Source organism: Ammospiza nelsoni, chromosome 1 (assembly GCF_027579445.1).
Source record: "Ammospiza nelsoni isolate bAmmNel1 chromosome 1, bAmmNel1.pri, whole genome shotgun sequence".
In the NCBI taxonomy this organism is placed as follows: Eukaryota; Metazoa; Chordata; class Aves; order Passeriformes; family Passerellidae; genus Ammospiza; species Ammospiza nelsoni.
This window is the reverse complement of record NC_080633.1, coordinates 64,582,653-64,598,246: the sequence shown is the minus strand read 5'-3', so window position 1 is coordinate 64,598,246 and position 15,594 is coordinate 64,582,653. Positions and strand designations below refer to the sequence as shown.

Genomic DNA, 15,594 nt, shown 5'->3' with positions numbered 1-15,594 from the left:
AGGCTTTCTTAAATCCAATAGGCATGAAAATACTGTCTGCCTATGTTGTGATGCTGCTCAGTTTTTTATTTTGGCATCAGCTGCTTTCTGCCCTACCATAGTTGCCAAGTTCCTGGGAAAGAGGAACACAGGAGCTTCAACTGACACATTTGGAGTGCTGTGTCCAGTCTGGGCTCCTCAGTACAAGAGAGACCAGCAGCTCCTGGAGAGGCTCCAGTGGATGGTCCCAAAGGTAATTAGAGGTCTGGAGCATCTCTCTTATGAGGAGAGACTGAGGGAGCTGGGCCTGTTTAGTCTGGAGAAAACACGACTGAGAGGGGATCTCATTAACGCGTATAAATATCTCAGAGACAGGTGCCAAGAGGATGGTGCCAGACTCGTTTCAGTGGTGCCCAGTGACAGGGTGAGGAGCAATGGCCATAAACTGAAACACAGGCAGTTCCACCTCAACATGAGGAAGAACCTTTTCACACTGAGGGTGGCAGAGCACTGGAACAGGCTGCCCAGGGAGGTGGTGGAGTCTCCCTCTCTGGAGACATTCAAAACACACCTGGATGTGTTCCTGTGTCACCTGCTCTAGGTCACCCTGCCTTGGCAAGGGATTGGACTGCATGATCTCCAGAGGTCCCTTCCAACCACAACCATTCTGTGATTCTACTGAAGTCTGTTGGGCAAAAAAAAATCTGTTGGTTTTCTGATTTTTGTAATTCTCTTCAGAGGGTGAGAATTAATAGCTCTGTGGTGTAAATTTAGCCATCGATGACTAACCTGAAACTTTGTTATATAAATGTCAATTTTGCCATATTCTGCTAATTGGATCCATGTTCCAGTGATGTCCTCACTTATCATTCTTAGTTGCTATTTTGATATAGAAGGCAACGTGGCATCTGTCTTGCTGGCAAAGGCTCCTGTAAAGAACTCTGTATAAAGCCAAAAAATTGTATGGAACCATTAACTTTGCTTAAAAGGGCAAGTCTGAATAAAGAGTGGAGAAGGTTTTTGATTTTATCATTGCCTGAAGACTTAACCACATACAATTGGGATTTCTTCACAGAAGATAGAAGCTCCAGATACCACTAACTAACATTAAAAGTGAGCTGATCTCAGATTTAGTCTGGTCATTTCAGTGACGAACATGCATGCCTTTTCATGTTCTAAGCATAAGGGATAGGTTAAATTTTATTAAAATATTTGGGCTTTTCTTAATTTTTCTTGAAACTTCAGTTTAAAAACATCACTGTTTGTTAGGATTGCCTATTTGCTGTGGACAAAGATACACTGGTTCCCCCCTTGTTTTTCAATTCCATTTAGTACATGATATTTTCTGGCTTATGTTTTACTGAGCTCTGGGGAAAGTATTAGATAATTTGTGAAAGAATGGAGTTACTGTACAATGTAACATTTTTTTAGAAGTGCTTTCCTTTTTTCTTTAAGTACAAATTGCTGACTCCCCTCTGCATTTGTAAATGGAGCATTAGTGGCCATCAGTGTGATCTCTTATGTCATGACCTAAAAAGTAAATTTGAAAAGCTGCATTCCCTCCCTTCTGGAGCCCTGGATGATTGCCAGAACTTTGCATTAAAACCCACAAGCAGTGGTACTAGGGCAGTTTTTGCCTTTAAAGATAGGTGGAGTTACACGCAGATCACCGTGCCAGCATCTCTGGCGGGATGGAGACAGATTTGCTCTGACAATATAATGCGCTTTGCAAGCTTCTATTTTAAGAATTCTTTGTGCTATGACTTTTTTAAGGCTATATTGGGCAAGTATTTTGTTTCTCTTAAGAGTCTCACACTTCTGGAGGCTCCAAGTTCATACAGACACTGTTAAATTCTGCGAGTCAAAAAGTATGTGTACCTAGAGAAGTATTTTTCAGAGTACTTCTGATCACAGCTCTTCATATTTTATAGTTGAGCTACTTCATAGTGTTCTTTTGCCCTGTTACCTCTTGGGTAGATGCAATCCAGTCTGTGAAGCATCTGAGAACTGATTTCCTCTAGGACTTTCATCACTCCACAAATAAGTGGAGTGATCTGCAAAGTCTTGATTTCCTCATTCATCCTCAGGTGGGTGAAGCAGGGGCAGTGCAGGTGCCAATGGCACATCCTTGTGCTCAACACACCTTGGATCTGACCTCCAGATCTCTCCTTGAATGAGTAGGTAGCTCAGTTTCTGGCCTCTGACAGTTGTTCTGCTAGCACTGAAACACAGATATCATTTGTAATGGCTGGGTAGCTGAGTGGTGTGTATTTTGGGAGGCAGGGAAGCAGTGGTATTAATTTGCTGTGTCAGTTTATATAACCTTGGTGACTCAGTGGGTGCACATTATGCTTCCAGTACTGCTGATTTAACTAGTTGGCTGCTGCCTTGCTCTCAAACCTGTCAGGTCTGTTCCTATGGGTTAATAAAAGTGAAGGGTGAAATATGGTCAACTATTTAGAACTTTTAAAGAACACTTAAAAAAGAAGTTAACATGTTTTGTTAATGAGACTTTGAAATGGGGTCTTTCCAAATAGAAAATCATCATATGTGACCTATATTATTATAGGCTGCCTTACTGTAAATTTATGGTCTTCATTTTAACTTGCAGGTTTAAGAATAACACTTCTTGTTTTATTTTCTATATACATGCTTATAAAATAAAATCTCTTTCAGTCTTTTTTATTATGTTTTTTTCCCTAGGCTGAGTATCCTCATTCAGTTTGCTGTTTAGAAAGCATTAGGCAGGTGTTAGAAAAAGCAGGCCATCAGACTTTAATAGCTGCTGATGTGATTACTGTTTTCACTTTTAAAAATGGATTATAATAGCAGTATGCAAGTAAATAATGTCTGAGCTATTTTGAATAGTAAATGGAAACTGCTCCTTGCAAACTTCTTCATCAAAATGCAATTTATTTTAGCCCTTTAATACTTCATATGTTCATATATATGAAATTATTTGTACTGTATTGGGTACAATGGTAAATTTGTATTTAGCCTGGAGAAAAAGAGGCTTGGGGGGACCTTATTGCTCCCCACAACTGCCTGAAAGGAGGTTGTGGTGAGGTGGGGGTCAGTTTCTACTGCCTGGTAACAAGTGACAAGAGAAAAGGAAATGGCCTCAAGTTGTACCAGGGGAGGTTTAAATTGGATGTTAGGAAAAGTTTCTTTATGGAAAGGGTTGTCAGACATTGAAACAGGCTGCCCAGGGAAGTGGTTGAGTCATCTTCCACATGTTTGTGAATGCATCCTTGGGAGCACTCAAAAACATGGATATGGCACTTCAGGGCTTGGTTTAGCGGTGAGCACGGTGGGGGTGCTGGTTGATGGTTGGACTCAAGGATCTTTGAGGTCTTTTCCAAACTTAACAATTCTATGATTCTGTATTTATTAGTTTTATTTCAAAAATACAGTATTGATGTATTATCAAGTATCAGTGCTTTATTTTCTTCCTTCTTGACCAAGATTTTAGGCTTGTTGTGGTTAGATCTGCCTCTGATGCAGCCACTGTTTGATGTATATAGAAACACAAGTATTGCCAGGGGATCTTGCTTAATAGATAAGGCAGAGATGAAAAATAATTTAGAATGAATAATATCAGCAAGGATGTTTCAAAATGGGAGGCTTTTTAACCAAATGTCTACAGTTTTATAGAGCATGAAATTATAATAATGATGTTACTTTGATTCCTTATGCATGCTTCAGTTCTCATTAGCCTTGGATAGTCACTGTTAGAAACAGATTTTATAGTTTATAAGAGAACAACAATAGGTTGAAGTTCAGTGCTTGCTGACCACCTTGGTATAGCATTCATTCCATCCCAGAGAGAAAATGTGTTCCAACAGAACAGGAATCTTCTTGGTTCATCCCCACCCCCATCTCAAGCTTTGTTTATAATTTCAGGTATGTTTAGGAGCTGATGTTGAGGTGATTTGCCAGATGCTGTTCCTGGTGTGTTTGTCCCTGTCTTGAAAGACCTCACAATCTTTGTTTGCCATATTCCACTAGTTTTGTTGTTACCCAAGCCCCAGGACAGACTAGATGGTTTCAGTGTTATTCTTGTGAGGAGTTTTTTCTTTAAATTCTCTTCACTTATTCCACTTTGTCCATCCCATTTATGTTTTAAAAGGCATTCCAAAGTCTCTGGGCATTAAATGTTCAGACCCTCTGACATTGTTTGTAACCCACTTCTGTTAAGCTTTATCTTTTACTTAAAAAATAAATTTTGGTCTTTGTGAGCGTGAATGAAATTTTCCCTGCATGAAGCCTGTGAAATCAAATGTGGTGTCATCTGTTGTAATCTACAGCAGCAGTGAAGAGATGAGAAATACTCTGCCTAAAGCAGTTGAAAGCTTAGGTCATAAAATTTGTGATTTTATTTATGTGTTAGTAATGAATAAAAATACTTTTGGTTGCTTTAAAAGGAGGCAGCAAATCTCTTTTGCTGTGGAAGTTGGACACTGTTGGGGCTGACAAAGCAGATGTAGGATGACAGGAGGAAAGAGAAGGAAACAGGGCAGATATAATGGTGGCCTGAAGGCAGTGGTTTTTTCTCACTGTCATGCCAAATGTGTTGTGAACAAATAATTCATATTTAATAAAGTTCATATTGTGTTCTAATGATACCCACCTCTCAAATTAGTTGGTGTTCAGATCTCAAGCAGCATGTTATTCCAGTTTAGATGTGAAAGAGACAAAATTGAACACTGAGTAGGATCAGTACACTTCTGCTTATAGTTTATCCTAATGCTTCAGAAATTATAATTTCTGCTTCCTATATTGGAATCACTATGCAGTAGGGGCTCTTTGAATTTGCCCAGGTATGGGTGGCTATATCTGTTGTACAGATTGAATGTGTGATTTTTGTTGCTATAGATAATGATACCTAACAGAGAGGTGCTGTTTAGAGAAAGAGAGTGCGAGTTAGGAAGTTTAACTTTTTCAGAGATCAGCTGCATGTTTGCCCTGTGGAGAAAATGTGCATGCATTTTGTGAGGTTTATGGTACTTGTGACTAATTAGTGCTAAATTACTCTGAAGAACAAGATCAAAAATTAGGTTAGCAAGGCCTTATACATATTCAGTTAAGGAAAATATTATAAATTAAATGTTCTGTATTTTTAGCAGGCCTGAAGGTGAATGTTCTTAAGGTGCTTTCAAATGGCAGAACTTGATTGATACAGATGTTGGGGAAATGAATTCCTCATTTTATACTGTGCTGCAGCACGGGCACAAGTCAGGGCTTGCTGTCCCAAGGGGTGGCAGGAGACATTGTGTGGCATCCCTGTGCTGGAAGGAAAGAAGGTGGGGGGAGGAAAAGCTGAGAGAGAGATTTCATGCATCTGTGTGTATTGAAAAGAATCCTCTCACAGGAAGTGTATTTTACAGGTTTCACAGTCCTAATTACACTGACTTCCCTCTTCAGTCATCCCCCTTCTTTTTTCCCTTCCCCCTTGTAAGTGCTTTTATCAGCTTCCTGAATTTCTGCTTTTTATTCACTCCTCTCTGTCACTTTGATGTCTGTGCATCCTTTAGGTGGATTTTCTTTGTTTGCTCAAATAAGATACTGTATCCTAGGTGTCATCTGTCAGGTCATTTTCACTGTAGGCATAGGGTTTAGTCACTGATGGTCACAAAGCAGGATGTGCTTCCTCACTCAAACCCAATTGTTCCTGCAGCCTCTTGGGATTTTTTTCTGTCAGAGTAGCTTCAGTAGGGTCAGTTTTATTGTACTGGCTTTTTGTTTGTGGTGGTTTTTTTGTTTAAAAGAGGCAAAGCCTTCTTTGCGTCTTTTAAATGTCTTCCTCCCAGTTAGTATTGTTTTTTTTTCTCCCCACAACTTGTTTAATCTCTAGCAGGCTGAAGAAATCCAAGATGAAGGATCATATCTCATTTGTCCCTTCTCCTCTCCCTCTGCCCCATTGTCATTTCTCTTCCTTTGTATCTCCTTTCCTTTCATATTTCTTGTGTTTAATGCTCCACTGAAGCATCAGTAACATCATCCACCTGCTCCACCCTCTCCCTTGCTGCATGGGTGTCTCTCTTTTCATTGCATGTATTCATTGAGGTGTTGGGTCAAGCAATTGAGAGACCTAGGAATTTTTGTCCTGTTTTAGTGGTAACAATTCCTCCCAATGAAAAGCAAGTGAAAAACTGAACATCAAATAAGACAAAAGTCTTAGCTATTAATTGTGCTCTTCCTTTGAGGGTTCAGGTGATCTGGTTAGTGATGTTAACCAGTGGACAGCTTGTCTAGATGTATTTAATGCTAATAAATTACTCTGATTATTTCCATTAGTCCATTAACTTCTATGTATTATTTATTTAAAATTATCTATTAACCTAATGATTTTATGATCTTAGATAAGGCACACGTGACAAAAGACCTGCTAGTTTTTTGTACTACCTTTAAACCAGCCTACTCCAGTACTTGAAATATTAATGTGCTTCTTTAAATCAGTTTGATTTGAATAGCAAATTTTGTAATCAATTTATCTGTTACAGCAAGCTAAACCAGAATAAGCACAAGTTTAAAATTACACTGTTGATTTGTGCCTAGTGCTGCCATTGATGAATTCATGACTAAACAGCAGAAATAGTTTTGAGTGAACATGGTTGCAGTTAAAACTTGTATGAGAGGAAAAAAATCTGAAAGCTACTGGTATGTTGAGACCTGGTAGCTTCCCCTCTTATTAGCATCAAATGTTGGCTAGCACATGGAATCCTGGGAGATCTAGATCATTCCTCAGGGTTGAACAAAAGAAGAAGGTGAAGGCAGCCGTGCACTTTCCTGTTGTGGTTTACAAACTGTGAAGAAAGGAAGGGTTTTGGTTTTCTTCCTGTGTGCCCCACGCTGTATGGTTTGTTCCTCAAGGTTTGCCCTTAAATCCTTTAGGAAGCAAACAGACATGTCAAAGCTAGAGAAACTGTTCTGAATTGGCAGTAAAAATATGGAAGGGCTTTGGCTGTAGATAAAGATGACCTTTAGTCTACCTTCAGAGTTGCAAGTTTGAACACTTTGGAAGATGGCACACAAGTCAGCAAGCCAGTGGGAGCAGATCATCTTTCAAGACTTTATTTTTTTCTCCTTTAAAAGTTTTATCTCAAATATTTTTCAAGTTTATCAAAAGAAATTTATTCTTTTAATTCATCTATTTAATGACAGCTAATATTTTGCAAGTTGAAAGTTCTGTCAGGGCTGTTTTTTTGTTATGGTCTGTTATTTCTCAGCTATAGACCATTTAATATTCTGTAAAAATGAAGAAGCAAGTGGAATTGGCTGTGAGTATATGAAAACTAGATGCATAGGAGAAAGCTTAAAAGGTTTCATTAAAAATTTAAAACTCAATGTCCTTTCCTTAGAACTGACACACTGAATATTGCCTTACCTCTGAATCACAGCCCAAGTGCTAACTAAACTGTTTTTCACATTTTAATTTTAAAGATAAAAATGTTGTGTGGAGAAAGCACACTGTGTATATTTCTGCACTTAATGTCAGATGCCCTGTTTTCTGCTATATAATCCCTTTCCATAGCAGAAAATGAGGAATTTTAACTGTGAAAATGTAGTCATATATTCTGAAAATATGACTTTATGTGCAGCCAGATTGTTCTGTTTGAAATGTAGTCCAATTTTTGTTTTGGTTGTCTTCCTTTTATTGTGCCTATATAATTGTTACTTCAGTTATTGTGCCTATATAATTGTTAATTCAGTCCAATTGGCTGAATTTAAAAGCAACCCATTGATTGAAAAACACTTTTATAAGAGACTATTATAATGTAGCTTGAAGAGATCTGTCTTAAAGTGTTAAAATAAGTATGGAAAAGACATGCCATTGCTAATGTTGCAAATTGGCTTTACTCGCAAATAACACTGGTATATGTTCCTTTTTTAAAAAGAATGATGGCATCTTTGCTTTGCATTTGAGAATAAATATGGATTTTTTAAAATGATCTGGTCTGTCATAACTCATACTCCGTGTGTAATGAATATGGAAGACTGCATGTAATTTAAAATTCCTCAGCTGGTAACACATCTCTAATAGCTGTCTGTTAGCAAATGAATCCCCTTGTGTTTGGATGCTCCTGGATGCGGGTTTGTTAGAGGGAATGCTATTTCAGATATTGTTTCACTAATGATATCAGACAAAAGTCTGATATCCTTGCTCATCACTAGGATTTCTGAAGAAAATCTGTAGTGTGATTCATTTGGGATGTTAATCAAACAGTGTTGAACTGGACTAGATTTGTAATCTAATGGTTCTTTTTCTAAGAAATAAGCTCAGCATTAATTGCATGAATGAATAGCAAATTTTTTTGCTTGCATTGGAGAAATTGTTTTGACAGAAACTGAATGGGAAATAGACTGAGTTGTCAAGAAAAAATAAATATTTCAAGCATGTTGTGTGCGCTACTGATATAATGATTGGCTTATGGTCTTTTTAAAATATTTTTACATATGAAATTTTGACATAAACAAATAAGGCTTCTTTTTCCTGCAGGAGTGTTATTTCAGTGATGATCCTGCAGTTTTGACTATGTGAATATTTAGTTTAATTTGTACAGTTTCTCACCTGTGAATTAGCTTAAAATAGAAAGAAGGAAAGAAATTGCAAGTCCAGAAGCGCCCACCAAAATTAGAGGGATGGAGCACCTCCCCTACTAGGAAAGATGGATAGAATTGGGATTGTACAGTTTGAAAAGAGAAGGCTTTTGGGGTGACCTAATTGTGGCCTTCCAGTACCTGGAGGGAGCCTACAGGAAAAACAAGGCAAGAAAGATGAGTGACTTTTTACAAGAGCTTGTAGTGACAGGACAAGGAGCAGGGGATCCAAATGGAAAGAGAGTAGGTTTGGATTTGATGTTAAGGACAAATTCTTTACTGCAAGGGTGGTGAGACACTGGAACAGGTTCCCCAGGGAAGCTGCAAATGCCTATTCCTTGGAAGTGTCCATCCAGGTTGGATGGAGCTCTGAGTAACCTGGTCTAGTGGAAGGTCATGGCAGAGGGTTGGAACTAAATGATGCCTGAGGTCCCTTCCAGCTCAATTATTTTATCTAGAATTCATTCTATGATTCTGTGATGTGTTTCTATGATCTGTTACCAAATATAGTCTACATAATAAATACGGAATGCTTTAACAAGCATGTGAAAAAATCAAATTCTCTTTCAACGAGCTACAGTTATGTGATTGTTCTGTAAAAAGGAGGTTTCTTTCTTTTTTTTTTCCTCCCCTGTTCTGATTTAGCAGTTATTGATCATGTTAACCTAAGACTTATATTAAAATATGTCTTCCAAAAAACCAAAATCCCTCCTCATGTCTAAAATAATTCACTATCAATGTAAAGTAAATGAGGTTAGACTGAACTGTATTGAGACTGTAAATCTGCAGCTCATTCCTTTTGGCTCTGAAGGCCTCTAGGACTGTTGGACAGGATCTACCCCTCCCTCTGAAGAGAGGGGTAGAAATTGCATGTTCAGTCAGAAAAGTGGTTATTATGAAAGCAGTTTATGGAGTGAAACCCTTATTTTTAGTTATTGGGAAAGAAGGCAAACATTGTTTTGCCTTCACTTTTTGAGGCAAGACTTAGTTCAGTGCTCAGTGGTGTTGTTCTGCTTGTCTGAAATGGGCAGAGTTTGGGTGAAGGGTAGTTCCACTGTGTCAGGAGTTTGGAGCTGGGTGTTGTTCTTAGGGACAAGTAAAAGCTGATACCTGCCAACTGGTTTGCCATGTCGTGGAACCCGTGTTTTCAACCTGTGCACAATGTGTTGTGACAGCACAACAGTATCTCATCATTAATTTACGTGGCTGCACATGCACATAATTTTGTCTAGAAGGCAAATAGCTCACAGCTGTGCAAAGGTTAAGACTGGTATTATTCTTGTAGCAGCAGAAGCTACTTGCCTGTCTTTGAAAGCCTTCTAATTGCAAAGCAAGAGTGATTATCTTTTTGGAATGGAAAATAGTCATTAAATTGTTCGATAGATCAATTTGTACTCAGACAATGGGATGTTATTAATCTTATTTGGGACAGTTTCATGGACCTTTGGAAACATGAATAGAATGCTGCAGTGCCGTGGTTTGTATTTTAAGTACTTTGGGTTTAGATTTGCTATCGATTAGTTTTTTCCACTTGAAAATTAGTATTTTTGAAGTAAGGCTGAAAAAACAGTAATTGGAGAGCATATGCATAAAATACTGCATTTCATGACAGTAGAATTGTGCTGAATCATTTGTGCTGTTTTCAGGTACAATTTCTGTAGTAGTGGGATTTTTCATCAGTGTGTGGCAAAATTTTAAAGCCAGATCATCTTTACAAATAAACTTAAATGTACTGAAGGTACATGTGACATTGTCAGGTTTATTTATAGAAGAAATGCATACTTTGCAGCTCACTAACTGAATTCTTTTTCTTGCATACTTAGGTGGGTTTATAGGGAGGCAGGAAAAAAGGGTGTGAAGTCAGATGCTTGATGCTTTTTTTTTTCTTTGCTTTTTTTTTGGTACTTTCTGCATAATGGTTCAGTTAATGTTATCCTTCCCTCGTTCCCTTGCAGTTTTTATTCTCTTTCACTTGGGTAGGAATCTGACTAAAGGATAAATGAGGGAGGGAGAAGACCTGCTTGCTAAGAGAGCCTGTCCTGGTGTAAGCTGAGGAAAGCTCTCAAGTACTCACATCCCACTGACATCACATTGCTCAATTCTGTCTTCAAGAGAGACACATGTTGTCATTGAACACCCATGACCATAAAGAACATTGTACCAGAAGAGTGGGAGATGGTGGATTGCAGATTTGTTAACCCAGGAGCCGTCAGGCATGTGCCTGAAGGAGAGAAGCCCCCTCTAAAGCTTTTGCTGTAACATTTCCATGCTTTGCATGACATTAAGCAAGTGTGGAAAAGCCCCACCCTTAATCTGCGGAAGAACTGTATGTCCATGGTAATTTTGACTATAGTTAAAACAAATTAAAACTTTTCTGAAGTCATTCTGGCTTACCACATTTGCAGGCATAAAAAAATTGTCTGCTCCTATTTTTTCTTAAATTAAGAAATAGGCAAATGCACTCAAGTTTTGGGATGTTTTTAATGACAGATGAACTGAGCAAAAATTTATGAACCACAGCAAATCTAGTTCTAAAATGAGACTCCATTATGGAGCGGGTCACCTTGCAGAGCAGTCCCCTCAGCCTGGCGTATTTTTAATCACAAATGTGATTTAATTTTTTTTTTTTTAATCCTAGATGAATTTACATTTTTAGGACTCAGTTTGTGCATTTGCTCTTTGGTGGAGCATATTTTGAGTGTCTCTTAACTATGATGATTTCCTGGTAGCCAGATAAAGGTTGGAGTTCTGTGAAAACCTTTTCCCAAGCTGTTTCCTGTCACATTGGTTGGAAGCTGCCTCTTCCTCCAGGTGCTGCATTAGTAACTGGAATCCTGCTGTACACAAGCACCTATTTTCTGTGGTTTGTTCTGATATATATTTAGGCCTATCCTTTATATACCAAGGATTTCAAGCAAGCTTTTTTTTTTTTTTCTTCTTTGCTTAAAGAGAATTTTTCAGGTAAGCCAACTTGTTGAAACTGCTTGCTGGGAAATGTTAAAGATGATCTCTCTGCACTGGTTAAACCTCTGCTTTTCTTCTTGACTAGAGTTTTCATATTCTGATGCAATCTGTAAAAACCCTAGTTAGGTATTATCAAGCAGTATATACAGTCATTTTTAATGACTGATTTTTTTGGCTAATTTTAGTAAAACATTTCTTCATGAATGTGCTGGGTTTTGATAGTTGGCAGACAGTAAATCTCATTTGGAACAGTGTTTTTTTTTCAAACACAGATGATCTTTCTGTCATTGAGTCATCCTGACTTCATATTCTAGTGAATCAGGACTTAATTTTTTAAATTGTAATTATTTGACTATATCTTTGGTAAAGCCAAATTTCTTTGTAAAGAGACTGTTAAATAAGAGTTTAAAAACACCTAGAACTTGTAGTTTTCACTTGTTTTCCTTTCACTCTTCTGTGGAAGAAAGACTGTGCACCTAGATCTCTTATTCTACTTTTTTTTCCCCAAATTTTGCCAGCTCTCCCCACCTGTCAGCAGATTATATTGCAAGAGTGCTCTGCACATCCTCCCTTACAGCATCAACATGTATTCTAAATTCTGTCAAGAATAATTTAAACATTTTTGAGGGAAACTGCATCCTTTGACACCAGCACTCCCTGGTGTCTTGTCTTCCTTTGATATTTTTAGTTGAAGGGGTCTGTAACGAGGCAGTTTGCAGTAGAGGTTGCTAAGTCATAATGCGCTCAGAAAGCTGCTTGGCTGTCTGCCTTCCATTGTCTGCTTTCATGATTTCACTGTTCTGATTTTTGGAGGATTTTGGTTGTTCAGTGAGTGGCCAGCCTGCTGATGGGCTGTGACAATCCCGCGGCCGAGTGGTGATGTTCCAGCCTGGATGGACGCACAGCAGGGTGGACAAGTGACCGGCTGGGTGGGAGCCTGGTGATTTGGGGGTCATTCCCTACCTGGGGGTGGGACCAGAAGCCAGAGCTCTATCCCAGAGGAGGAGATGGAAGGCTCTGGTGCTGGGCATAGAGATGATCCTGGCCCCTGGGGGTTCCATGGGCAGCGAGCCGGGTGCCAGCCTGCAGCACATCTGGCAGCAGGGAGGGACACAGCACCGTGTGAACGGGAACGGGGCCAGGAGTTCAAGGGAAGGGATTGTCCTCCACCCAGTGTGTCTCCATGCCATGGCCAGTTTCAGGCTCTCCTAGCATAGGAGGAACATCAAAAACAGCAGTGAGTTCAGTGAAGGGCTGCTTCACTGAAGGTTTGATAGCTGTAGCAAAAGCAAAAAAACCCCACAAAGAATGTGTGCATGCATTTTATGGTCTAGTTGGATGAGTCTGCAAAAAGCAAATGAACTGTAGAGGGAGGAAAAATGGGCATTTTTTTCTGTGTCTTTCTCTCTTTAGACCAGATGCATTTATGGGTTCTACATCACATGAGATGTAAAGTTACATAATAAATTGATTGAAGGGAAGTAAACTGGTTGTGTATGAAAGCACTAAAAAGCTATCCATTTGGACAACTTGACATCTTTCATGTTGGTCTAAGGGATGTGCTAGCCATGTAAACATCCAGTGTTGTCAGTTGCTGATTTTTTTAAAATTTTAATTATTTTTTTAGTCATTCTTCCAGCTTATTTGGGAAATATGTTGTGCATAGCTGGAAAATGTTTTAGATTAAAATATTAAATGGTCATTTTGTTGGTTACATAGATACTTCCAGTACTGCAGCAGAATTTCAATTTGTAGAAAGTCTCAGCCAGGCCTAGAAGTGATACCAGGAAATGGTGTCCTCTGCACTTCAGGTGTATGGCTACAAGCTATTGTCATGTGTTCCTTTGGAGTTTGGATTCTCCTGGTGTCTGGTTCAAACACTGAAGATGTGGGGCAGGGGAGTCAGGCTCTGGGCTGTACCCTGAGGCAAGCAGCGTGAGCTGTGGGGCTGTTCCTGGGTGTGGTGCAGAAGGCTGTGCCTCAGTACTCAAATGTTCGCTATTTTAGGAAAAAAAAATGCCTACTTTTAGTGTCTGTTCTCTTAAAAGTCATAGCTGGTGGGGAATTAGTCATCTTTTATTTGGGTTATTGTGGCAGATCCTGTATGTCTGCATCTAATTGTGCATTAGCCTTTTCCGTAGTCTTTTAGGGTGAAGGGAAAAATACAATAATGTTTTAAGTGTGCCAAGTCTCAGTTTGCATCCTGGGAGGAATTCATATGAGCAGTGTATGATGGCATATGGATGATACTTTTGTCTTTTTTGGAGCTCCTTTGGTTCTGTCTCTTTTTAGTGTTTTATAAACTACACTTGGCTTAGGGAAAACGTAATTCTGAGTAGCTCTGTGAGAGAAACAATGCACCTGTTTTCTTTGGTTTCATGTTTGATGGTTGGCTTCACCTCTCATCCGTAGCATTTCTGACAACAAACAGAAACCCAAATGCAGCAGTTTGGTTTTGCTTAGCCAAGCACCTCTTACTGCACCTGGCAGGGCGTGAAATGGTGCAGCAAGGTTCTAGATGTTGACTCTTTCTGACTATGGAGAGCAAGTCTGTGACAGCTCTGCAGCTCGTGTGTTTACAGTTTCCTGTGGAACATGCCAGCATAGCAGGCTGCTGTTGCCATTCAGCTCTGGCCAGTGACAATTTCAACAGTTTACAGGACATTTTAGGCAAAATTTAAAAACAAAGAGCTAATTGTCAACAAAGAGATTGTATCAAGTCTCACTGAGATGGCATCTCTGTTTTGGGGTTAAAAATACCCTGAATTACCAATCTAGAGTGCAAAACTGTCAGACTATATTATGAGAGAGACAGAAAATTCCCATTGTCTGTGAGAGCCTCTGGCTTTTATTATTACAATTGAATAGCATTTCTGCATCATAGACAATGTTATTAATAATTGCTCATCATCCAGGACTGCAGTAAAGGAGTTGCTCCAGGGGACACAGAGTCATTGTACACCACAGTGTAATTGATAATAAAGACATGTTGCCTTCAGGGAAGATGCATTCCTTTTATACACTGATGTTTTTGCTTCTGAAATCTCCTTTAAGAAAGAGATTTCTGCTTATTTACTGATGTTTTAGTGAATATCTGGTGTGTCAGTCCAGTTTCCTGGCTTCTTTTGGCATCAGCCACAGTTCAGTTGCTTCTGTGTATGAACTGTGACCTTGATGCAGGCAACAGAGTGAATTAACTGCTCTCTGATGTTTTGCCTGGTTTAATAAAACATGTTCTGCATTTGGGCAATAATCTCCATAACAGTAAATGCTTTTAATGAGTGTCTGTGGTGTAGAATATCATTAACATAACATCTTTCCTGGAAGACTGACACAATGCTTGTCCTAGAAAACCTCGTGTGCCCTCAGCATTTATCCATGTGGATGCCATATTCCAGCTGTGTCTGTCTGGCATGTGAAAGCTTGGATATTTTTCACCCAGTGGTGTTTGTTGGAGCTTTCCCTAATGGGCAGAACGGAACAGACCAGCAGCTCTTCTCGCCACCCCCATCCCTTCCATCAGTAGCTCAGCTGGAAAATTCCTTTTCTGTTGTAAGCAGAGCACTCATGACGCCAGAAAAGTGAACAGAGAGCTCTGGGAAAAGGGTTCCAGGTTACATATTACCAATTTTTCTGAAGCCTGTTCTAATAGTGTGGCTGCAGTCAGTGCTTGAATAGCAATTACATATTTTTATTCTAGAAGATGTTATTCTGCAATAAACAGCACAATTTTTTTCCCCTCTGTCCAATGTGGAGCAAAACAGAGGGGAAGGAATTCCTTTGATGATATTCTATCTAATATTTCCTAATTCTGTGTAATATTTCCTTTGGTGCTCGTACATGTAGGATTCTTCATGGAATTTTTCCATTCTGTCTGGAGGCTGGCAAAGCCAGAATCTCAGGCATACATGCACATACACACATATGTTATGTATGTGTATTTATATGTATGTACATATATGTATCTTGCCACCTGCATTGTGGTGGAAATGTGCAGCAATATTCGAATGAAAAGTGTTACTTTTGTGTGCATTAGGTGCATATGACTGC

General features: G+C 39.1%; 1 protein-coding gene and 1 long non-coding RNA gene across 6 annotated transcripts in view; one reads left to right on the top strand and one right to left on the bottom strand.

Annotated features, from left to right (window-relative positions):
- Positions 1–15,594, bottom strand: part of LOC132073135 (uncharacterized) — a 1,090,256-nt gene that overhangs the window by 380,160 nt on the left and 694,502 nt on the right. The window lies entirely within an intron of this gene.
- The window catches only part of DTNBP1 (dystrobrevin binding protein 1), a 62,182-nt gene that overhangs the window by 40,776 nt on the left and 5,812 nt on the right, over positions 1–15,594 (top strand). The gene's annotated exons all lie outside the window — the stretch shown is intronic.